Source organism: Oncorhynchus mykiss, chromosome 19, assembly GCF_013265735.2.
Source record: "Oncorhynchus mykiss isolate Arlee chromosome 19, USDA_OmykA_1.1, whole genome shotgun sequence".
NCBI lineage: Eukaryota > Metazoa > Chordata > Actinopteri > Salmoniformes > Salmonidae > Oncorhynchus > Oncorhynchus mykiss.
Window position 1 is genome coordinate 2,463,053 of NC_048583.1, and position 24,265 is coordinate 2,487,317.

Genomic DNA, 24,265 nt, shown 5'->3' on the forward strand with positions numbered 1-24,265 from the left:
CCCCATGTTACCCAGAACCCCATGTTACCAAAACTCCATGTTACCCAAAACCCCATGTTACCCAAAACCCCATGTTACCCAGAACCCCATGTTACCCAGAACCCCATGTTACCCAGAACCCCATGTTACCCAGAACCCCATGTTACCCAGAACCCCATGTTACCCAAAACACCATGTTACCCAGAACCCCATGTTTCTCTGGTGGTAAAAACCTAACTAAATGAATAATGGTGGTTGCAGTCACTCCTTTTAGATTTCTTCCAAGGTTCTAGAAAGATAAACTAATTCTGAACTTGTTATTAAAATTAGAACCACTTCAGGTTTGTCACCACATTTTAAACATCAGTCCACTGCTGACCTTCGATTTAAAACACAAAACTGACCTAAGATCAGCATGTAGGGTCAGCTTCATTCTACTCCTACTCCGTCCCCTGGGCTGCTCTCTCCTCTCCCGGTCCAGCTTCAGCTCTGGAGCTCAGAGAGACCATCTCCATGGCATTGACATAAACATCCATGCTGCTCACCCTGTTCACTCTCTTCTGCCTCCTGGTGGGCTAGGGAGACACAGCACCAACAGTCAGACATTTACTCTCTAGTATCTCCATTCTCTCTCCCTCTAGTTTAAATGACTTGTAACGTCTGAGTAAATGTCTTTACCTTGTAGTACAGGTAGGAGGTGGTGATGGCTGTCAGTAGGATCAGCAGCACTACAACGTGTCTGATGATGAAGGCTGGCAGAGGAGAGGCTGCAAACAGAAACACCTTTGATGAGGGGACTGATCATCATCACATAGATCTGTGGGAAATCTGTCAATGACAAAGTTATAAGTCTGGTTCATGTTCAGTTACCTGTGATGGTGAGGGAGAGGAGCTCGCTTTCAGAGGAGAAGTTATGAGAGAAAACATAATTGTCATAAACACAGCTGTAGTTCCCTTGGTGGGAGTCATCTGCAGCAGGGAAGAGGAAGGCAGCAGAGTGATTGACAGCTGGCTGGGTCTGGGTTCTGTTGGAGCCGGTGAACTTGAGGAGGAAGGAGCCTCCTGGGTACTGTGGCTGAGTGGAGCAGGTGATGGTGAAGTTGTAGCCCCTGAACATCTCGGGCCCCTGGTGGCTCCTGGAGACCCCTCCCATTGGGTCAGTCAGGAAGATATCAGGCTGGAGCAGGTGATCTGTAACAAATCAAATCAGAGTTTATTTGTCACGTGCACCGTGAAATGCTGAATACAGCAGCTATAGACCTGACAGTGAAATGCTGAATACAGCAGCTATAGACCTGACAGTGAAATGCTGAATACAGCAGCTGTAGACCTGACAGTGAAATGCTGAATACAGCAGCTATAGACCTGACAGTGAAATGCTGAATACAGCAGCTATAGACCTGACAGTGAAATGCTGAATACAGCAGCTATAGACCTGACAGTGAAATGCTGAATACAGCAGCTGTAGACCTGACAGTGAAATGCTGAATACAGCAGATGTAGACCTGACAGTGAAATGCTTACCTACAGGCCCTAACCAACAGTGCAATTTTTAAGTAAAAAATATATATCATGTGAGCAACAGATTAGTAAAAACAACAGTAAAAAGACAGTGAATATAACCTGTATATAACCTCTCTACTGTATATAACCTCTCTACTGTATATAACCTCTCTACTGTATATAACCTCTCTACTGTATATAACCTCTCTACTGTATATAGCCTATCTACTGTATATAACCTCTCTACTATATATAACCTCTCTACTGTATATAACCTCTCTACTGTATATAACCTCTCTACTGTATATAGCCTCTCTACTGTATATAACCTCTCTACTATATATATAACCTCTCTACTGTATATAGCCTCTCTACTGTATATAGCCTCTCTACTGTATATAACCTCTCTACTATATATAGCCCCACTACTGTATATAGCCACTCTACTGTATTTTGCCTCTCTACTGTATATAACCTCTCTACTGTATATAACCTCTCTACTGTATTTTACCTCACTACATACAGTGATCACTCACCTCGGATTAGACAAAGATCTTCTGGATATCAGGACAGCGATCACTCACCTCGGATTAGACAAAGAGTTTCTGGATATCAGGACAGCGATCACTCACCTCGGATTAGACAAAGATCTTCTTTAGTCTAGTAAAACTGCTGCCATTTCTTCAAGCGCCATTATATTGTATGACAATAAAAGAGAACAAGAAAAACCTCTTCAACTAGTTTCCTATAGATATGACAATAACATCAGCATGTAACAGTGCCAGCCACCCTCCCTCACAGGGCAACATGAGTAGTGGGCCTACAGTCACTGAGACAACATATGTTGATATCAGGCTTAAGCAGGACATCTGGAACAAGAGGAGAGAAAAAGAAAACGTAGCTCCTCAACTACTTTCCTCATTTAGATATGACAATAATATGACATGTGACAGTGGTAGTGAGTAGAGACGTTCACTGAGATAACACTCAAATACAAAAGCATTCTGGGATATTTAAGTTGTATTTGATTCCTACTTGACTGAGGGATCTATTTAGTAAAGCAGACTGACAAGCTAAACAGTCATCATGAGAGGTGCAGAGGAAGTTGTATGAATGAAGGAAATCAGTTGAATATAATGATAACATGTTGATATTACCTGAGCAGATCACTGTGAGTCCAGGAAGGAGATAATAACTTCTGGAACACTCCCTCAGTGAAGACTCAGACCCAGAACAGAAAACTCCAAACCCTCTATTGGTGTTTCCAGGTAGTGCTGAAACAGTGGAGCTACAACCCAGCTGTCTACACACTACTGCAGCTACAGCCTCCTGGTTCCAGTTATCAGCTCCCACAGTCCTCCACTCTCCCTGGTCGGACCACTCCACTCCACCAGCACAGCGACTGCCTTCTCCCACCAGCCTCACATTATCAGGCTCTGAGAAAAGAGAGAGACAGTAATCTTACTATTTTCTCACTAAAACACACCTATATTGTCTCTCATATTCTTCACTCCAGGTGAGAAACAATGTTGACTGAGTGACAAACTGTTTCTTACCTGAGCAGGTGAGTCCAACAGCATTACCAGGTGGGCAGGTGTTGTTCTCTCTGTCTGAGGTGTCACAGTCCAGGAGAAGGGACTCATTGCCTTTACACTGGAACTCTTTATCCCAGGTCTGACCCTCACCTTCTCCATAGAGCCCCCCCTGTAGAGCTGCAGGAGCACCACAGCCAACATCCCTACAGACTACCTCTGCATCCTGCCGGTCAAAGTCAGCTTCACACACTGAGGCCCAGGACTGATTGGACTTCACCTCCACTCTCCCAGAGCAGAGACCAGCTCCATCCACAAGCCGCACAGACTCTGGAGAAAAAGAGTTGGTTGACCATTCAATCAGTTTTGTTGATGACACTGTCAAGGACTAAACACAAATATGTTGGATAAAAGATTGTAGTTTACTATGTTTGATACTGTAAGAGGTAGAAATGGGTTCTAGGTCACTCAGGATCGGGTTGGGAATAATGCAGGCAGGAGACAGGAATAAGTTCACTTCACTTTATAGAAAATAAACAGCTGGACATCCATCAGGCAGCTTCACTTCAGTACCATCTGAACTACAATGATCTGCCCATGAACATCTCCCATAAACCAATATGACAAACACAAATCTAATGTTTAAATACATCTGACATCTCTCCCTCTATTTAAATGAAATAAAAACACATAAAACATGATACATGGTAATATTGTATAATGTATAAATAAATCTCTCAATATGACCAGTCTCTTACCTGAACAGGTCACATGACGATAATATTTACCATCACAGACACCAGGTCCTCCTCTTCTGATGCCACACTGTCTAATAGAAGACTCATTTCCCCTGCAAGTACTAATTTGCATGACTCCTCCTCTTCCCTCTTCAATCAGACCTCCTCTAGATTCAGCTACAGGATTCCCACAGTCCAGCTCTCTACACACAACCTTAACCTCTCCGATCATTCTCCACCAACTAGAACATAGACTCAACCACTCTCCTCTGTAGAAGGCTTCCGCTGTCCCAGAACAGGAAGTGGTCCCATTCACCAGTCTGACTGAGAGTTCAGCTGTAAACAGCAGAGAGGAAAACACAGTGGTGAGGACAGATGATGACAGTGATTCTGTTATTCTAACAGCAGTAATGCTTTGTGGTTGACAAGTATTAGTAGTTCCATAAAACACTACTTGTTATTGGGGTTTAGAATGGTTTGTATGGACACATGAATTTCTCCATGTGGGATAATAAAGTTGACTAATATTGAACTGCTATAATCACTGTAGATTTATACTCTACTTACCTGGTGGACTGACGCTTTGAGCCTGGAGATCTGAGGAGAAAGAGAGAGACAGAGGAGAAAGAGAGAGAAAGAGACAGAGAGAAAGAGAGAAACAAATGAGAAAGGGAGGAGTCAGAGGAAGAGAGAGGCAGAGGTTAAATGAACATCAACATGACCTTTCATGATGTGATGGGGAAGACAGGCTTATCGTTGGTATGGTGCAACAACACCCATGTGTACATACACTATATATACAAAAGTATGTGGACACCCCTTCTGTAAAGTTTGGTGGAGGAGGAATAATGGTCTGGGGTTGTTTTTAATGGATCGTGTTAGGCCCCTTAGTTTCATTGAAGGGAAATGTAATCGCTACAGCATACAATGACATTCTAGACTATTCTGTGCTTCCAACTTTGTGGCAACAGTTTGGGGAAGGCCCTTTCCTGTTTCAGCATGACAATGCCCCTGTACACAAAGCGAGGTCCATACAGAAATAGTTTGTTGAGATCGATGTGGAAGAACTTTACTGGCCTTCACAGAGCCCTGACCTAAACCCCATTGAATACCTTTAGGGATGAATTGAAACGTCGACTGAGCCAGGCCTAATCGCCCAACCTCACTAATGCTGTTGTGGCTGAATGGAAGCAAGTCCCTGCAGCAATGTTCCATCTTCTAGTGGAAAGCCTTCCCAGAATACTGGAGGCTGTTATAGCAGCAATGGGGCACCAACTCCATATTAATGCCCATGATTTTGGAATGAGATGTTAGATGAGCAGGTGTCCACATACTTTTGGTCATGTAGTGTAAATTCCCCTTCCATGCAAATGTGTAACTTTCTTTGCAGATGAGAATAAATCTAATTTAAAAAATATATATATATATCATTTTTTAAATCATTAATTTCAGGGGTCAGGGGTCAAGCTGAGCCGGACCAAGTGTGGAAAAGGTTGCTGGTTATGATGACATCACTGGTGAGAAGTCAGTAAAGACAAGATATTCAGTTGGCTGCATGTTAGTCTGTCAGCCCTATCTCTGTTGACATCTCACTTTCTCTCCACGCCTTCTCTCTCTCTCTCTCTCTGCTCCTCTCTCTCTCTTCCTGACAGATAGCATCAGACCTGTTGCCTTGGTAACAGACCTCTATCATCTACACCCCCCTTCTCCTACTCTAACATCAGACCAATATAATATATAATGTGTCAAGTATAAGTAGTTCCATAAAACACTACTTGTTATTGGGGTTTAGAATGGTTTGTATGGACACATGACTTTCTCCATGTGGGATAATAAAGTTTACTAATATTGAACTGCTATAATCACTGTAGATTTATACTCTACCTACCTGGTGGAATGACACTTTGAGTCTGGATAACTGAGGAGAAAGAGAGAGAGGAGAAAGAGAGAGACAGAGACAGAGAGAAACAAAGGAGAAAGGGAGGAGTCAGAGGAAGAGAGAGACAGAGGTTAAATCAACATAACATGACCTTTCCTGATGTGATGGGGAAGACAGGCTTATCGTTGGTATGGTGCAACAACACCTATGTGTAAACACATTCCTCCTCTCTGCTCTACCCTTCCCTCCCTCCTACCCTCCTCTCCCCTACCCACCTTTCTCCTCAAATCTCTCTCCACTACCCTCCTCTCTTCACACTCCCCTTCCCTCCTCTACCTTCCTCTCTGTCCCCTACCCTCTATCCCCAACCCTCCAATCTCCTCTCCTCTCTCCTCTACAATTCTCTCTCCTGCCCTCCTCTCCCCTACCCTCCTTTCTCCTTCACAAATCGCTCTCTCCCCTACTCTTCACTATACTCTTCCATCCTCTCTCTCTCCTCCTCTACCCTCCTCTCTCCTCCACCCTTCTCTCTCCTCCACCCTTCTCTCTCCTCCACCCTCCTCTCTCCTCCACCCTCCTCTCTCCTCCACCCTTCTCTCTCCTCTACCCTCCACCCTCCCCTCCCCTCCTCTCTCCCCTCCCCTCCTCTCTCCCCCACCCTTCTCTCTCCTCCACCCTCCACCCTCCCCTCCTCTCTCCCCTCCCCTCCTCTCTCCCCAACCCTTCTCTCTCCTCTACCATCCACCCTCCCCTACCCTTCTCTCTCCTCGACCCTCCCCTCCTCTCTCCTCCACTCTTCTCTCTCCTCCACCCTTCTCTCTCCTCTACCCTCCACCCCCCACCCTCCTCTTTCCTCCACCCTTCTCTCTCCTCTACCCTCCACTCTCCCCTACCCTCCTCTCTCTCCTCCCAATCTCTCACCCCTACCATCTGTCCCCTACCCTCCTCTCTCCTCGACATATCTCTCTCACCCCCACCCTCATCTCATACCTACCCTCCTATTTCCAATACCCTTCTCTCTCTCCTCCCCTTCTCTCACCCCTACCATCTGTCCCCTACCCTCCTCTCTCCTCAACATATCTCTCTCACCCCCACCCTCATCTCTCACCTACCCTCCTATTTCCAATACCCTACTCTCTCCCCTACCCTCCTCTCTCCCCTCCTCTCTCCTATATCATTATCTCTCCTATACCCTTCTCTCTCCCCTCCCCTCCTCTCTCCCCTCCCCTCTCCTATATCATTCTCTCTCCTATACCCTTCTCTCTCCCCTCCCCTTCTCTCTCCCCTCCCCTTCTCTCTCCCCTAACCTCCTCTCTCCTATACCCTTCTCTCTCCCCTAACCTCCTCTCTCCTATACCCTTCTCTCTCCACTCCCCTTCTCTCTCCCCTAACCTCCTCTCTCCCCTAACCTCCTCTCCCCTAACCTCCTCTCTCCCCTAACCTCCTCTCTCCCCTACCCTTCTCTCTCCCCTAACCTCCTCTCTCCTATACCCTCCTCTCTCCCCTACCCTCCTCTCTCCCCTAACCTCCTCTCTCCCATAACCTCCTCTCTCCCCTACCCTCCTCTCTCCCCTACCCTCCTCTCTCCTATACCCTCCTCTCTCCTATACCCTCCTCTCTCCACTCCCCTTCTCTCTCCCCTACCCTCCTCTCATCCCTCCCCTTCTCTCTCCTCTACCCTCCTCTCTCCCCTAACCTCCTCTCTCCCCTCCCCTTCTCTCTCCCCTAACCTCCTCTCTCCCCTACCCTCCTCTCTCCTATACCCTCCTCTCTCCCCTCCCCTCCTCTCTCCCCTACCCTCCTCTCTCCCCTCCCCTTCTCTCTCCCCTACCCTCCTCTCTCCCCTCCCCTGCTCTCTCCCCTACCCTTCTCTCTCCCTACCCTCCTCTCTCCCCTCGCCTCCCCTCCTCTCTCCCCTCCCCCCTTCTCTCTCCCCTACCCTCCTCTCTCTTCTACCCTCCTTTCTCCCCTCCCATCCTCTCTCCTCAAACGTTTTCTCTCTGTCCTATCTTGCTCTATGCCCTCCCCTCCCATCTCTCCTCCCATTCTCTCTCCCCTCCCCTCCCCCCTCCCCTCCCATTCTCTCTCCCCACCCCTCCTCTCTATTCCATCTCTCTCTCGTTCACTCTCACTTCCTGACATATAGTGTTGGACCTGTTGATCTTGACTCAGCTCATAGACCTCTATCATCTACACCCCTCCCTTCTCCTACTCTAACATAACACCAATATAATATATAATACATAATATATACTCTCATTCATTTACATAGAGACAGATACAATCAATCATTGACACACTGAATATACAACAGTCAGATGCATGACACCATCACAACTTAACTGACATTAGTGCCTGTCCCCAGATGGACAGTTAGACTACAGTAAAGTACATTTACAGGTGATCACATCATTGTCCTGCTTTGAGACACATTTTTACTGTCTGCTTCCAGTTGCATGTTATTTTACTAACCCTGCAAATTATAATATATCTTACAATATTAAATCATATCTCAGTAACTGTCACAAGTGTAAATCAGTATAACAGCATCCTACCTGTGCTCCTCAACAGGATCATCGGTACCACTGCAGGTATCATATCTGTCTCTAACTGGGGTTACTGTCATGAAGAGAGGACTGATGTGTGGAAAATACTGCTAGGCTATATGACTTCTCTCTCATTACGTCCTAACTTCAATGATGTGAGATTAACTTCTTAACAACTTATCTTGGATCAGTGGTTGAACACACTACAGCAAACTGATATGTTAAAAAAACTCCACAGGAAACTGCTGACAGAGCAGCAAAGTTTCACATAGTGTGTCCTATAATATCACCTCTAACTTTCTACTGCTTGAGTTCACCTCTTATAGAATATTGGCTTAATCTTCCAGCACCTAAATAGAAACAGTACCAGCGCCCCAAATGAGTACTGATGAGGTCTCCTGTTAGAGCAGGAGAAGGCGGGATGTGTTGTAGAAGCTAGAGGTCTGTTACCCAAGTCAACTCAACAGGCCTGATGCTGTATGTCAGGGTCAGGCTGGGCTGGGCAAAGAGAGGAACAGGTTACTGGTCATGATGACATCACTGGTGAGAAGTCAGTGATACAAATATATTCAGTTGATTTAAATGTTTGTCTCTCTCTCTATCCTCCCCTGTCTTCTTCTACCAACCCAGTCTGTTAGTAAGAACTATCTCTCTCTCCTATCTCTCTCTCTCTCCCTTCTCCCCTGTCTTCTCCTCAGTCTGTCAGTGAGTAGGAACTATCTCTCTCTCCTATCTCTCTCTCTCCCTCCTCTCCTGTCTCCTGCTCAGTCTGTCAGTGAGTAGGAACTATCTCTCTATCCCATCTCTCTCTCTCCCTTCTCCCCTGTCTCCTCCTCAGTCTGTCAGTGAGTAAGAACTATTTCTCTCTCTCTCTCTCCTCCCCTATCTCCTCCTCAGTCTGTCAGTGAGTAAGAACTATCTCTCTCTCCTATCTCTCTCTCTCCCTCCTCCCCTGTCTCCTCCTCAGTCTGTCAGTGAATAAGAACTATCTCTCTCTCCTATCTCTCTCTCTCCCTCCTCCCCTGTCTCCTCCTCAGTCTGTCAGTGAGTAAGAACTATCTCTCTCTCTCTCTCTCCTCCCCTGTCTCCTCCTCAGTCTGTCAGTGAGTAAGAACTATCTCTCTCTCCTATCTCTCTATCTCTCCCTTCTCCCCTGTCTCCTCCTCAGTCTGTCAGTGAATAAGAACTATCTATCTCTCCTGTCTCTCTCTCTCCCTCCTCCCCTGTCTCCGCCTCAGTCTGTCAGTGAATACGAACTATCTATCTCTCCTATCTCTCTCTCCCACACCCCTTGTCTCCTCCTCAGTATGTCAGTGAGTAAGAACTATCTCTCTCTCTCTCCCCCTCCTCCCCTGACTCCTCCTCAGTCTGTCAGTGAGCAAGAACTATCTCTCTCTCCTATCTCACTCTCTCTCCCTCCTCCCCTGTCTCCTCCTCAGGCTGTCAGTGAGTAAGAACTATCTCTCTCCTATCTCTCTCTCTCTCCCTCCTCCCCTGTCTCCTCCTCAGTCTGTCAGTGAGTAATATCTATCTCTCTCTCCTATCTCACTCTCTCTCCCTCCTCCCCTGTCTCCTCCTCAGGCTGTCAGTGAGTAAGAACTATCTCTCTCCTATCTCTCTCTCTCTCCCTCCTCCCCTGTCTCCTCAGTCCGTCAGTGAGTAATATCTATCTCTCTCTCCTATCTCTCTCTCTCCCTCCTCCCCTGTCTCCTCCTCAGTCTGTCAGTGAGTAAATCTCTCTCTCTCTCCCTCCTCCCCTGTCTCCTCCTCAGTCTGTCAGTGAGTAAGAACTATCTCTCTCTCCCTTCTCCCCTGTCTCCTCCTACCAACCCTCTCTCAGTAAGAACTATCTCTCTCTCCTATCTCTCTCTCTCTCCCTCCTCCCCTGTCTCCTCCTCAGGCTGTCAGTGAGTAATAACTATCTCTCTCCTATCTCTCTCTCTCTCCCTCCTCCCCTGTCTCCTCCTCAGTCTGTCAGTGAGTAAGAACTATCTCTCTCTCCTATCTCACTCTCTCTCCCTCCTCCCGTGTCTCCTCCTCAGGCTGTCAGTGAGTAAGAACTATCTCTCTCCTATCTCTCTCTCTCTCCCTCCTCCCCTGTCTCCTCAGTCCGTCAGTGAGTAATATCTATCTCTCTCTCCTATCTCTCTCTCTCCCTCCTCCCCTGTCTCCTCCTCAGTCTGTCAGTGAGTAAATCTCTCTCTCTCTCCCTCCTCCCCTGTCTCCTCCTCAGTCTGTCAGTGAGTAAGAACTATCTCTCTCTCCCTTCTCCCCTGTCTCCTCCTACCAACCCTCTCTCAGTAAGAACTATCTCTCTCTCCTATCTCTCTCTCTCTCCCTCCTCCCCTGTCTCCTCCTCAGGCTGTCAGTGAGTAATAACTATCTCTCTCCTATCTCTCTCTCTCTCCCTCCTCCCCTGTCTCCTCCTCAGTCTGTCAGTGAGTAAGAACTATCTCTCTCTCCTATCTCACTCTCTCTCCCTCCTCCCGTGTCTCCTCCTCAGGCTGTCAGTGAGTAAGAACTATCTCTCTCCTATCTCTCTCTCTCTCCCTCCCCCCCTGTCTCCTCCTCAGTCTGTCAGTGAGTAATATCTATCTCTCTCTCCTATCTCTCTCTCTCCCTCCTCCCCTGTCTCCTCCTCAGTCTGTCAGTGAGTAAATCTCTCTCTCTCTCTCTCCTCCCCTGTCTCCTCCTCAGTCTGTCAGTGAGTAAGAACTATCTCTCTCTCCCTTCTCCCCTGTCTCCTCCTACCAACCCTCTCTCAGAAAGAACTATCTCTCTCTCCTATCTCTCTCTCTCTCCCTCCTCCCCTGTCTCCTCCTCAGGCTGTCAGTGAGTAATAACTATCTCTCTCCTATCTCTCTCTCTCTCTCCCTACTCCCCTGTCTCCTCCTCAGTCTGTCAGTGAGTAAGAACTATCTCTCTCTCTCTCCCTCCTCCCCTGTCTCCCCTCAGTCCGTCAGTGAGTAATATCTATCTCTCTCTCCTATCTCTCTCTCTCCCTCCTCCCCTGTCTCCTCCTCAGTCTGTCAGTGAGTAAGAACTATCTCTCTCTCCTATCTCACTCTCTCTCCCTCCTCCCCTGTCTCCTCCTCAGGCTGTCAGTGAGTAAGAACTATCTCTCTCCTATCTCTCTCTCTTTCCCTCCTCCCCTGTCTCTGCCTCAGGCTGTCAGTGAGTGAGAACTATCTCTCTCTCTCTCCCTCTTCCCCTGTTTCTTCCTCAGGCTGTCAGTGAGTAAGAACTAGCTCTCTCCTATATCTCTCTCTCCCTCCTCTCCTGTCTCCTCCTCAGTCTGTCAGTAAGTAAGAACTATCTCTCTCCCCCAGCCTTGTGGTTGATAAAAAAAATGAGCACACCGCCATGCAATCTCCATAGACAAACATTGGCAGTAGAATGGCCTTACTGAAGAACTCAGTGACAATCAACACGTCACCATCATAGTTTGCTACCTTTCCAACAAGTCTGTTGGTCTAATTTCTACCCTGCTTTAGCTGCCCCGGTCAACTGTAAGTGCTGTTATTGTGACGTGGAAACGTCTAGGAGCAGCAGTGGCTTAGGCTTGAAGTGTTAGCTCACACAAGCTCACAGAACGGGACCACGAGTGCTGAAGTTTGTTGCGTGTAAAAATCATCTGTCCTCGGTTGCAACACTCACTTCCGAATTCCAAACTTCCTCACTAATGCTGTTGTGGCTGAATGGAAGCAAGTCCTCACAGCAATGTTCCATCTTCTAGTGGACAGCCTTCCCAGAAGAGTGGAGGCTGTTATAGCAGCAATGGGGCACCAACTCCATATTAATGCAGCAAACTGATATGTTAAAAAAACTCCACAGGAAACTGCTGATAGAGCAGCAAAGTTACACATAGTGTGTCCTATAATATCACCTCTAACTTTCTACTGCTTGAGTTCACCTCTTATAGAATATTGGCTTAATGTTCGAGCACCTAAATATAAACAGTACCAGCACCCAAAATGAGTACTGATGAGGTCTCATGTTAGAGCAGGAGAAGGGGGGATGTGGTGTAGAAGCTAGAGGTCTGTTACCCAAGTCAACTCAACAGGCCTGATGCTATATGTCAGGGTCAGGCTGGGCTGGGCCAAGAGAGGAACATGTTACTGGTTATGATGACATCACTGGTGAGAAGTCAGTGACAAAAAAGATGAAGAGGAGACGAGAGAAGAGGAGAGGAGACAAGAGAAGAGGCGAGGGGGGAGAGGAGGAGAGGAGAGGGGGAGAAGAGGAGAGGGAGAGGGGAGAGAAGAGGAGAGTGAGAGGGGAGAAGAGAAGAGGAGAGGAGAGGAAAGGGGGGACAAGGGGAGACTCGAGAAGAGTAGAGGGGGGAGAAGAGGAGAGGGAGAGGGGAGAAGAGGAGAGGGGGGAGAAGAGGAGAGGGAGAGGGGAGAAGAGGAGAGGGGAGAGAAGAGGAGAGGGAGAGGGGAGAAGAGGAGAGGAGAGGGGGGAGAAGAGGAGAGGGAGAGGGGGGAGAAGAGGAGAGTGAGAGGGGAGAAGAGGAGAGGGGGGAGAAGAGGAGAGGGAGAGGGGAGAAGAGGAGTGGGGAGAGAAGAGGAGAGGGAGAGGGGAGAAGAGGAGAGGAGGTACTGTTTGTCACACCGTTCCACTCAGAGGACTCTACCTTTTGTTATCAAGTGGGGTTTTCCACTATATTTAGTAAACCAGTCATTTCAGTGAAGGGAACAAGTGCACACTTTAGGATAAAGGAGAATAATTGGGACAATGCTTCTTTCTAGTCTACAGTCCTGTGTCTGTGACACCAGATTACCACCTAGTGGCCATAAGAGGAACTGTCCTGTCAGTGTGTTTTTACTGCTGGCTCAAAACAACACATGACCTGCAAACAGGATATGATTCATGTGTGAGCACTAAAAGCATATGAATATAGTATATTATAGTATATTTATTATATATGTGGGTCTGATAAATAAACACTCTTAATGTTTGCTGTTTTATCACTCAGAAGAACAATGTGTCAGGACATACGCCAGAGATGAGAAGCAGGTACGTGGAATCAACATTTAATCAGGAACAGACAAAGACAAGAACAGCGTCAGCACACGGGTACAAAACCACAAACCACAATTAATGCTGAAGCAGAGAACAGATCAGGAACCAGACAGATGTAGGGAAGGTAATGACAGAGGTGACTGAGTCCAGGTCCAATAATCGTTGATGCGCGTGACGGGGGGAGCAGGTGTGTGTAATGATGGTGCAGGATGGAGAGTAATGCTGTTGAGCCTGACGTCTTTGGGCTCCAGGGAGGGGGAGGGGGAGGGGGGGGGGGGGGAGCAGGTGTGTGTAATGATGGTGCAGGATGGAGAGTAATGCTGGTGAGCCTGGGGCCTTTGGGCTCCGGGGGGGGGGGGGGGGGGGCAGGTGTGTGTAATGATGGTGAGCCTGGCGCCTTCGGGCTCCAGGGAGGGGGAGGGGGAGGGGGGGGGAGGCAGGTGTGTGTAATGATGGTGCAGGATGGAGAGTAATGCTGGTGAGCCTGGCGCCTTCTGGCTCCAGGGGGAGCGGGGGGGGGGGGGGGGGGGGCAGGTGTGTGTAATGATGGTGAGCCTGGCGCCTTCGGGCTCCAGGGAGGGGGAGGGGGAGGGGGGGGGAGGCAGGTGTGTGTAATGATGGTGCAGGATGGAGAGTAATGCTGGTGAGCCTGGCGCCTTCGGGCTCCAGGGAGGGGGAGGGGGAGGGGGGGGAAGGCAGGTGTGTGTAATGATGGTGCAGGATGGAGAGTAATGCTGGTGAGCCTGGCGCCTTCTGGCTCCAGGGAGGGGGAGGGGGGAGCAGGTGTGTGTAATGATGGTGAGCCTGGGGCCTTCGGGCTCCAGGGAGGGGGAGGGGGGGGGGGGGGCAGGTGTGTGTAATGATGGTGCAGGATGGAGAGTAATGCTGGTGAGCCTGGCGCCTTCTGGCTCCAGGGAGGGGGAGGGGGGAGCAGGTGTGACACATTGGGCACTATGTAACCAAACACATGTGAAACCTCATGATATGAGTGATAAGAAGTGTTTAAAAAGGTGAGTTCTGAACCCTGTAGACTACTGCACTACTTCTGAAGAAGACCAGAGTCATTTCAGAATGAAGACTGCTATAGTTCTGACGGTGTTGCTGTTCTGTCTGTCTGGGGCCTGGACTCAGGGAGAGAGAGTGGAGGGGTAACTAGTAGGTAGGTAGGTAGGTCTGTCTGTCTGTCTGTCTGTCTGTCATAATATACTATATTGTTAGGTACAGAATAGAGGTAGGTATGTGGGGGAAGTTGCACCTAGATGCTGATCTTGGGTCAGTTTAGCTTTTTCTCAACAAGTGGTTGAGGACAGGATTGGGGTTGGGTCATGGCTAAAAGGGATCCAACTTTTCTCAGATAAACGTCCTTTTTGACTTTTCTTAGCAGGTTAGGAGAATTAGGTTAAGGTTAGGAAAAGGGTTAGGATTAGCTCAAATGTTAAAAAATATCAACTTTTGATGTTAATTTGACAAAAGCTGGATCCCTTCTTGCCATGACCTTGAGGTTGGGGAAGCTGATCCTGATCTGTACCTAGGGAAAACCCTGGAGCTTAGTCCACAGTAAGACAGTTTGGTTTGTTTTTCATGGTTGTTAATGCTACAGCTTACTGTTCAGTCGTGTGGTCAGGTGCCACAAATGACTCAGGAAAATTGCAATTGGCTAAGAACAGAGCAGCACGGCTGGCCCTTGGACAGCTAATTCATATATGTTGTAGTCCGTCCAAATGGATAATCACACAGACTGATCTCAGTTAATTCATACTGTATGTTGTAGTCTGTCTAATAATTAAATCACACAGACTGATCTCAGTTAATTCATACTGTATGTTGTAGTCTGTCCAAGAGGGGAATCACACAGACTGATCTCAGTTAATTCATACTGTATGTTGTAGTCTGTCCAAGAGGGGAATCACACAGACTGATCTCAGTTAATTCATACTGTATGTTGTAGTCTGTCCAAGAGGGGAATCACACAGACTGATTTCAGTTAATTCATAGTGTATGTTGTAGTCTGTCCAAGAGGGGAATCACACAGACTGATCTCAGTTAATTCATACTGTATGTTGTAGTCTGTCCAAGAGGGGAATCACACAGACTGATCTCAGTTAATTCATACTGTATGTTGTAGTCTGTCCAAGAGGGGAATCACACAGACTGATTTCAGTTAATTCATAGTGTATGTTGTAGTCTGTCCAAGAGGGGAATCACACAGACTGGTCTCAGTTAATTCATACTGTATGTTGTAGTCTGTCCAAGAGGGGAATCACACAAGATTGACAGCCTGTAATTTTATTAAAATTGTTCAGTTGATTACATGACAGTTTAGAGAGCAACATCATAACAATAATCTACATCATAACCAATATCCTAACATTTATAATCAATAACAAAATGAAGTAAACAACATCATAAAAACAAACCCCAACAACAAACCACGATAAAGACATAAAGACAAAAGCAAAAAGCAACACATTCTGGACACAAACAGATGAAATGTAGCTACTATCTATCAATAATAAAACCACCATGTTACCAAAACCCATGTTAGCCAGAACCCCATGTTACCCCATGTTACCAAAACCCATGTTACCCCATGTTACCCAAACCCCATGTTACCCAAACCCCATGTTACCCCATGTTACCCAAACCCCATGTTACCCCATGTTACCCAAAACCCCATGTTACCCCATGTTACCCCATGTTACCAAAACCCCATGTTATCCAAACCCATTGTACCCCATGTTACCCCATGTTACCAAAACCCATGTTACCCCATGTTACCCAGAACCACATGTTACCCCATGTTACCCCATGTTACCAAAACCCCATGTTACCCCATGTTACCAAAACCCATGTTACCCCATGTTACCAAAACCCCATGTTACCAAAACCCATGTTACCAAAACCCCATGTTACCCCATGTTACCAAAACCCCATGTTACCCCATGTTACCAAAACCCCATGTTACCCAAAACCCCATGTTACCCCATGTTACCAAACCCTCATGTTACCAAACCCCCATGTTACCCCATGTTACCCAGAATCCCATGTTACCCCATGTTACCAAAACCCCATGTTACCCCATGTTACCAAAACCCATGTTACCCCATGTTACCAAAACCCATGTTACCCCATGTTACCAAAACCCCATGTTACCCCATGTTACCAAAACCCATGTTACCCCATGTTACCAAAACCCATGTTACCAAAACCCCATGTTACCCCATGTTACCAAAACCCCATGTTACCCCATGTTACCAAAACCCATGTTACCAAAACCCCATGTTACCAAAACCCCATGTTACCCCATGTTACCAAAACCCCATGTTACCCAAAACCCCATGTTACCCCATGTTACCAAACCCCCATGTTACCCAGAACCCCATGTTACCCCATGTTACCAAACCCCCATGTTACCAAACCCCCATGTTACCCAAAACCCCATGTTACCCCATGTTACCCAAAACCCCATGTTACCCCATGTTACCAAAACCCCATGTTACCCAAAACCCCATGTTACCCCATGTTACCAAACCCCCATGTTACCAAACCCCCATGTTACCCAAAACCCCATGTTACCCCATGTTACCCAAAACCCCATGTTACCCAAACCCCCATGTTACCAAACCCCCCATGTTACCCAAACCCCATGTTACCAAAACCCCATGTTACCCAAAACCCCATGTTACCCAAACCCCCATGTTACCCAAAACCCCATGTTACCCAAACCCCCATGTTACCCAAACCCCCATGTTACCAAACCCCCATGTTACCCAAACCCCCATGTTACCCAAACCCCATGTTACCCCATGTTACCCAAAACCCCATGTTACCCCATGTTACCCAGTACCCCATGTTACCAAACCCCCATGTTACCAAACCCCCATGTTACCCAAACCCCATGTTACCCAAACCCCATGTTACCCAAAACCCCATGTTGCCAAAACCCCATGTTGCCAAAACCCCATGTTACCAAAACCCCATGTTACCCAGAACCCCATGTTTTTCTGGTGGTAAAAACCAAACTAAATGAATAATGGTGGTTGCAGTCACTCCTTTTAGATTTCTTCCAAGGTTCTAGAAAGAGAAACTAATTCTGAACTTGTTATTAAAATTAGAACCACTTCAGGTTTGTCACCACATTTTAAACACCAGTCCACTGCTGACCTTCGATTTAAAACACAAAACTGACCTAAAATCAGCATGTAGGGTCAGATTAATTCTACTCCTACTCCGTCCCCTGGGCTGCTCTCTCCTCTCCCGGTCCAGCTTCAGCTCTGGAGCTCAGAGAGACCATCTCCATGGCATTGACATAAAGATCCATGCTGCTCACCCTGTTCACTCTCTTCTGTCTCCTGGTGGGCTAGGGAGACACAGCACCAACAGTCAGACATTTACTCTCTAGTATCTCCATTCACTCCCCCCCTCACCCTCTCCCTCTAGTTTAAATGACTTGTAACATCTGAGTAAATGTCTTTACCTTGTAGTACAGGTAAGAGGTGGTGATGGCTGTCAGTAGGATCAGCAGCACTACAACGTGTCTGATGATGAAGGCTGGCAGAGGAGAGGCTGCAAACAGAAACACCTTTGATGAGGGGACTGATCATCATCACATAGATCTGTGGGAAATCTGTCAATGACAAAGTTATAAGTCTGGTTCATGTTCAGTTACCTGTGATGGCGAGGGAGAGGAGCTCACTCTCAGAGGAGAAGTTATGAGAGAAAACATAATTGTCATAAACACAGCTGTAGTTCCCTTGGTGGGAGTCATCTGCAGCAGGGAAGAGGAAGGCAGCAGAGTGATTGACAGCTTGCTGGATCTGGGTTCTGTTGGAGCCGGTGAACGTGAGGAGGAAGAAGCCTCCTGGGTACTGTGGCTGAGTGGAGCAGGTGATGGTGAAGTTGTAGCCCCTGAACATCTCGGGCCCCTGGTGGCCCCTGGAGACCCCTCCCATTGAGTCAGTCAGGAAGATATCAGGCTGGACCAGGAGATCTGTAACAATAAAAGAGAACAAGACAAACCTCTTCAACAAGTTTCCTATAGATATGACAATAACATCAGCATGTAACAGTGCCAGCCACCCTCCCTCACAGGGCAACATGAGTAGTGGGCCTACAGTCACTGAGACAACATATGTTGATATCAGGCTGAAGCAGGACATCTGGAACAAGAGGAGAGAAAAAGAAAACGTAGCTCCTCAACTACTTTCCTCATTTAGATGTGACAATAACATGACATGTGACAGTGGTAGTGAGTAGAGACGTTCACTGAGATAACACTCACATACAAAAGCATTCTGGGATATTTAAGTTGTATTTGATTCCTACTTGACTGAGTGATCTATTTAGTAAAGCAGACTGACAAGTTAAACAGTCATCATGAGAGGTGCAGAGGAAGTTGTATGAATGAAGGAAATCAGTTGAATATAATTATAATATGTTGTTATTACCTGAGCAGATCACTGTGAGTCCAGGAAGGAGATCATCTGATCTTCCACACTCCCTCAGTGAAGACTCAGACCCAGAACAGGAAACTCTAATCCCTATAGTGGTGTTTCCAGGTAGTACTGAAACAGCGGAGCCACAACCCAGCTGTCTACACACTACTGCAGCTACATCCCTCTGGTTCCTGTCGTCAGCTCCCACAGTCCTCCACTCTCCCTGGTCGTACCACTCCACTCCACCAGCACAGCGACTGTCTCCTCCCACCAGCCTCACATCATCAGGCTCTGAGAAAAGAAAAGAGAGAGACAGTAATCTTACTATTTTCTCACTAAAACACACCTATATTGTCTCTCATATTCTTCACTCCAGGTGAGAAACAATGTTGACTGAGTGACAAACTGTTTCTTACCTGAGCAGGTGAGTCCAACAGCATTACCAGGTAGGCAGGTGTTGTTCTCTCTGTCTGAGGTGTCACAGTCCAGGAGAAGGGACTCATTGCCTTTACACTGGAACTCTTTATCCCAGGTCTGACCCTCACCTTCTCCATAGAGCCCCCCCTGTAGAGCTGCAGGAGCCCCACAGCCAACATCCCTACAGACTACCTCTGCATCCTGCCGGTCAAAGTCAGCTTCACACACTGAGGCCCAGGACTGATTGGACTTCACCTCCACTCTCCCAGAGCAGAGACCAGCTCCATCCACAAGCCGCACAGAGTCTGGAGAAAAAGAGTTGGTTGAACATTCAATCAGTTTTGTTGATGACACTGTCAAGGACTAAACACAAATATGTTGGATAAAAGATTGTAGTTTGCTATGTTTGATACTGTAAGAGGTAGAAATGGGTTCTTAGTCACTCAGGATCAGGTTGGGAATAATGCAGGCAGGAGACAGGAATAAGTTCACTTCACTTTATAGAAAATAAACAGCTGGACATCCATCAGGCAGCTTCACTTCAGTACCATCTGAACTACAATGATCTGCCCATGAACATCTCCCATAAACCAATATGACAAACACAAATATAATGTTTAAATACATCTGACATCTCTCCCTCTATTTAAATGAAATAAAAACACATAAAACATGATACATGGTAATATTGTATAATGTATAAATAAATCTCTCAATATGACCAGTCTCTTACCTGAACAGGTCACATGATGATAATATCCACCATCACAGACACCAGGTCCTCCTCCTCTTCTGATGCCACACCATCTAATAGAAGACTCATCTCCCCTGCAACCACCCAGTCTGACTCCTCTTCTTCCATCTTCAATCAGAACTCCAGATTCAGCTACAGGATTCCCACAGTCCAGCTCTCTACACACAACCTTGGCCTCTTTCATTCTCCACCACCCAGGACATAGACTCAACCACTTTCCTCTGTAGAAGACTTCCACTGTCCCAGAACAGGAAGTGGTCCCATCCACCAGTCTGACTGATTGTTCAGCTGTAAACAGCAGAGAGGAAAACACAGTGGTGAGGACAAATGATGACAGTAATTATGTTATTCTAACAGCAGTAAAGTTTTGTGGTTGACAAGTATTAGTAGTTCCATAAAACACTACTTGTTATTGGGGTTTAGAATGGTTTGTATGGACACGTGAATTTCTCCATGTGGGATAATAAAGTTGACTAATATTGAACTGCTATAATCACTGTAGATTTATACTCTACCTACCTGGTGGACTGACGCTTTGAGCCTGGAGATCTGAGGAGAAAGAGAGAGACAGAGAGATAGAGAGAGACAGAGACCGAGAGAAACCAAGGAGAAAGGGAGGAGTCAGAGGAAGAGAGAGACAGAGGTTAAATGAACATCAACATGACCTTTCATGATGTGATGGGGAAGACAGGCTTATCGTTGGTATGGTGCAACAACACCCATGTGTACATACACTATAAATACAAAAGTATGTGGACACCCCTTCAAATTAGTGGATTCTATTTCAGCCACACCCCTTCTAACAGATGTATAAAATCAAGCACTCAGCCATGCAATCTCCATAGACAAACATTGTCAGTAGAATTGAGTTAATGAACTCCTCCCCTCTCCTCCCACCTCTACTCTTCTCCCCATCTCCCCCTCTCTTCCCCTCTTCTCCCCCTCTCTTCCCCTCTTCTCCCCTCTCTTCTCCCCCTTCTCCCCCTCTCTTCTCCCCCTTCTCCCCCCTCTCCTCTGCTCCCCCTTCTCCCCCTCTCTCTTCATCTTCTCCCCCTTCTCACCCTCTTTTCTCCCCCTTCTCCCCCCTCTCCTCTTCTCTCCCTTCTCCCCCTCTCTTTTCATCTTCTCCCCCTCTCCCCTTCTCCCCCTTCTCCCCCCTCCTCCTTTTCACCACCTCTCTTCTCCCTTCTCTCCCTCTCTTCTCCTCAACTCCCCCCTCTACTCTTCTCCCACTCTCCTCTTCTCCCCCTCTACTCTTCTCTCCCTATCTTCTCTTTTTCTCCCCCTCTCCTCTTCTGACCCTCTATTCTCCTCTACTCATTTACCAGTCTCTCTTCTCCTACCCCTCCCCTCTTCTCCCCCTCCCCTCTCCTTTTCTCCCAGTCTCTCTTCTCCTCTTCTCCCCCTCTCTTCTTCTTCCCCTCCCTCCTCTCCTCCCCCTTCTCCCCCTCTCCTCTTCTTCCCCTGCCATCCCCCTGTCCTCTTCTCCCCCTTTCCGCTTCTCTCCCTTTCCTCTTCTTCCCTTCTCCCTCTCTGTTCTCCTCTTCTCCCCCTCTCTTCTCCTCTTCTCCACCTTCTCCCTTTCTCCTCTCCTCCCCCTCTCCTCTTCTTCCCCTCCCCTCCCTTCCCCTCCCCTCTCTCTTCTCCTCTTCTCCCCTCTCTTCTCCTCTTCTCCCCATCTCTTCTCCTCTTCTCCCCTTCTCCTCTTCTCTTCTCCCTCTCTCGTCTTCTCCACTCCCCCTTCTCCTCTTCTCCTCTTCTCTTCTCCCTCTCTCGTCTTCTCCCCTCCCCTCTCTTCTCGTCTTCTCCCCTCCCCTCTCTTCTCGTCTTCTCCCCTCCCCTCTTCTCCCTCTCTTCTCCTCTTCTCCCCCTCCCCCTCCTCTCCCCTCTCTCCTCTTCTCCCCCTCTCTCTTCTTCCCCTCCCCTCCCCTCTCTTCTCCTCTTCTCCCCCTTTCCTGTTTCCCCCCTTCTCCCCCTCTCTTGTCCTCTTCTCCCCTCTCTTCTCCTCTTCTCCCCCTCTCTTCTCCTCTTCTCCCCCTCTCTTCTCCTCTTCTCCCCCTCTCTTTTCCCCCTCTCCCCCTCTCTTGTCCTCTTCTCCCCTCTCTTCTCCTCTTCTCCCCCTCTCTTGTCCTCTTCTCCCCTCTCTTCTCCTCTTCTCCCCCTCTCTTCTCCTCTTCTCCCCCTCTCTTCTCCTCTTCTCCCCCTCTCTTTTCCCCCTCTCCCCCTCTCTTGTCCTCTTCTCCCCTCTCTTCTCCTCTTCTCCCCCTCTCTTCTCCTCTTCTCCCCCTCTCTTCTCCTCTTCTCCCCCTCTCTTTTCCCCCTCTCCCCCTCTCTTGTCCTCTTCTCCCCTCTCTTCTCTTCTCCCCCTCTCTTGTCCTCTTCTCCCCTCTCTTCTCCTCTTCTCCCCCTCTCTTCTCCTCTTCTCCCCCTCTCTTCTCCTCTTCTCCCCCTCTCTTTTCCCCCTCTCCCCCTCTCTTCTCCTCTTCTCCCCTCTCTTCTCCTCTTCTCCCCCTCTCTTGTCCTATTCTGCCTATCATCTACTCTTCTGCCCCTATCTTCCCCCTCATCTCCCCCTCTCCTCTTCTCCCCCCTCTTATCCCCCTCTGCCCTTCTCCCCTTCTCTTCTCCTCTCCTCCAATTCTCCTCTCCTCTACTCCCCCCCACTTCTCCTCTCCTCCCCTTCTCCTCTCCTCTACTCCCCCCCACTTCTCCTCTCCTCCCCTTCTCCTCTCCTCTACTCCCCCTCTCCTCTCCTCCCCTCCCCTCTCCATTTCATTCTGTACTCCAACATCTGCCTGGTATTCAAGATAACACACAACATTGCTGCACCAAATTTGTTTTCATCAACCTCAGACTTAAATATCAGTGTTCCAAGAACCTCCACCAGGGGAACTGTAGACTCCTCAAACGGTCCACCACCTTCTCCCAAACTGCCTTCTCACACAAACCAATAAAGACATGGAATGGTCTCACCTCAACATGGATCTAGTCCAATCAGACATGTCTCACCTCAACATGGATCTAGTCCAATCAGACATGTCTCACCTCAACATGGATCTAGTCCAATCAGACGTGTCTCACCTCAACATGGATCTAGTCCACTCAGACATGTCTCACCTCAACATGGATCTAGTCCAATCAGACGTGCCTCACCTCAACATGGATGTAGTCCAATCAGACGTGTCTCACCTCAACATGGATCTAGTCCAATCAGACGTGTCTCACCTCAACATGGATCTAGTCCAATCAGACGTGTCTCACCTCAACATGGATCTAGTCCAATCAGACGTGTCTCACCTCAACATGGATCTAGTCCAATCAGACGTGTCTCACCGCAACATGGATCTAGTCCAATCAGATGTGTTCACACTGATATTGCCTGCTGCTACCTGCTGCCTCTCATATCCAGTGCGATAGAGTCAATGCACAGGGCTTCTTCACAAAATTGGATCTCAGGAGCGCTTACAACCTGGTGCGTATCTGGGAGGGGGACGAGTGGAAGACGTCATTTAGTACCACCTCAGGGCACTATGAGTACCTCGTCATGCCGTACGGGTTGATGTCTTCCAGGCCTTTGTAGACGAGATTTTCCGGGACCTGCACGGGCAGGGTGTAGTGGTGTATATATCGACCACATTCTGATGTACTACGCTACACGCGCCAAGTGTGTGTCCCTGGTGCACATGGTACTTGGTCGACTGTTGGAGCCTGACCTGTACGTCAAGGCTGAGAAATGTCTGTTCTTCTAACAGTCTGTCTCCTGGAGAGTGACTGCATTTCCACTTCAGGGGTGGAGATGGAGAGTGACTGCATTTCAGCTGTGCGTAATTGGCCGACTCCCACGAAGGTAAAGGAGGTGCAGCGGTTTCTATGGTTTGCCAACTACTACCGGAGGTTTATTCGGGGCTTTGGTCAGGTAGCCAACTACTACCGGAGGTTTATCCAGGGCTTTGGTCAGGTAGCCAACTACTACCGGAGGTTTATCCGGTGCTTTGGTCAGGTAGCCAACTACTACCGGAGGTTTATCCAGGGCTTTGGTCAGGTAGCCAACTACTACCGGAGGTTTATCCAGGGCTTTGGTCAGGTAGCCAACTACTACCGGAGGTTTATCCAGGGCTTTGGTCAGGTAGCCAACTACTACCGGAGGTTTATCCGGGGCTTTGGTCAGGTTGCCAACTACTACCGGAGGTTTATCCGGGGCTTTGGTCAGGTAGCCAACTACTACCGGAGGTTTATCCGGGCTTTGGTCAGGTAGCCAACTACTACCGGAGGTTTATCCAGGGCTTTGGTCAGGTAGCGACTCCCATTACCTCACTGCTGAAGGGGGGACCGGTGCGACTGCAGTGGACGGCTGAGGCGGACAGGGCTTTTGGTCACCTGAGGGCTCTGTTGACCTCGGCTCCCCTGCTGGCTCATCCGGATCTGGGAAAGGAGCCGTGCTCCCTCAGCGCTCGGGTA

The 24,265-nt window shown here is 48.1% G+C and overlaps 1 long non-coding RNA gene and 1 pseudogene across 1 annotated transcript; both read right to left on the reverse strand.

Annotated features, from left to right (window-relative positions):
• Nucleotides 1-314: 314 nt before the first annotated feature.
• On the reverse strand, nt 315-707 carry LOC118941403. The gene is made up of 2 exons (XR_005037620.1): nt 658-707; nt 315-554 (listed from the first exon to the last, which is right to left on the reverse strand). It is a non-coding gene; the product is annotated as an uncharacterized LOC118941403 (long non-coding RNA).
• Nucleotides 708-17,409: 16,702 nt separating this feature from the next.
• LOC110518314 overlaps nt 17,410-24,265 on the reverse strand; it is a 37,311-nt pseudogene continuing 30,455 nt past the window's right edge.